Genomic DNA, 1,790 nt, shown 5'->3' with positions numbered 1-1,790 from the left:
AATGAAGGAATTTGGCTAAAGTTTTTATGTTGTTAATTTTCTGTCCAATAATTTTAAGCCCGACATAATTAATATTAAAATTAATTATTCGGAGGCCTAAACGAAGGAATTTGACTAAAATCCCGTGATCCCGGGTCTGTGCCCCGACTCCAATTCGTGGGGCCGTTTCCAATTAACCTGCCAAATTTCGGTCCAATGGACACCGTCGCGACAAATGAAGAAATTGCCCCTGGTGCGATTTTTGTGTGTTAATTTTCTGTCCAACACTTCTTCAACCTGACATAATTACTATCGAAATTAATTATTCGGATGCCTAAACGAAGGAATTTGGCTAAAATCCCGTGATCCTCGGTCTGTGCCTTGACTCCAATTTCTCGGGCCGTTTCCAGTCAACCTGCCAAATTTCGGCCCATTCCGACACCGTCGCTACAAATGACGAAATTGCCCCTGGTGCGGTTTTCTGTTGTTAATTTTCTGTCTAACACATCTTCAACCGGACAAAATTAATACGGAAATTAATTATTCGGAGGCCTAAACGAAGTAATTTGGCTAAAATCACGTGATCCCGGGTCTGTGCCCTAAGTCCAATTTCTGGGGCCGTTTCCAATCAACCTGCCAAATTTCGGCCCATTCCGACACTGTCACAACAAATGAAGAAATTGCCCCTGGTGTGGTTTTTCTTTGTTAATTTTCTGTCCAACACTTCTTCAATCTGACATAATTAATTATTCGGAGGCCTAAACGAAGGTATTTGGCTAAAATCCCGTGATCCCTGGTCTGTGCCCCGAGTCCCATTTCTCGGGTTGTTTCCAATAAACCTGTCGAATTTTGGCCCATTCCGACACCATCACGACAAATGATAAAAATTCCCTTTGTGGGATTTTGCATTAATTTTTTGTCCAACACATCTTCAGCATGACATTGTTAATACGGAAATTAATTATTCGGAGGCCTAAACGAAGGAATTTGGCTAAAATACCATGATCCCGGGTCTGTGCCGCTAGTCCAATTTCTCGTGCCATTTCTAACCAACCTGCCAAATTTTGGCCCATTTCGACACCGTCGCGACAAATGACGAAATTGCCCCGGCCGCGGTTTTTCTTTGTTAATTCTCTGTCCAACACTTCTTCAACCTGACATAATTAATACGGAAATTAATTATTTGGGGGCCTAAACAAAGGAATTTGGCTAAAATCCCGTGATCGCGGGTCTGTCCCCAGAGTCCAATTTCTGGGGCCGTTTCCAATCTACCTTCCAAAATTCGGCCCATTTCGACACCATCTCGAAAAATGACGAAATTGCCCCTGGTGCGCTTTTTCTTTGTTAATTTTCTGTCGAACACTTCTTCAACCTGACATAATTAATACGGAAATTAATTATTCGGAGGCCTAAACGAAGGAATTTGGCTAAAATCCCGTGATCACAGGTCTGTCCCCGAAGTCCAATTTCTGGGTCTGTTTCCAATCAACATGCCAAATTTCGGCACATTTTGATACCATCGCGACGAATGACGAAATTGCCCCTGGCGCGATTTTTCATTGCTATTTTTCTGTCCAACACATCTTCAACCTGACATAATTAATGCGAAATTTAATTATTCGGAGGCCTAAATGAAGGAATTGGACTAAAATCCCATGATCCCGGGTCTGTGTCCGGACTCCAATTTCGGTGGCTGTTACCAATCTACCTTCCAAATTTCGAAACATTCGGATACCGTCGGGACAAATAATGAAATTGCCCATGGTGCCATTTTAAGTTGTTAATTTTCTGTCCAACACATCTTCAACCTG

Source organism: Olea europaea, chromosome 17 (assembly GCF_002742605.1).
Source record: "Olea europaea var. sylvestris chromosome 17, O_europaea_v1, whole genome shotgun sequence".
Taxonomy (NCBI): Eukaryota; Viridiplantae; Streptophyta; class Magnoliopsida; order Lamiales; family Oleaceae; genus Olea; species Olea europaea.
Note: the sequence above shows the minus strand (reverse complement) of the source record.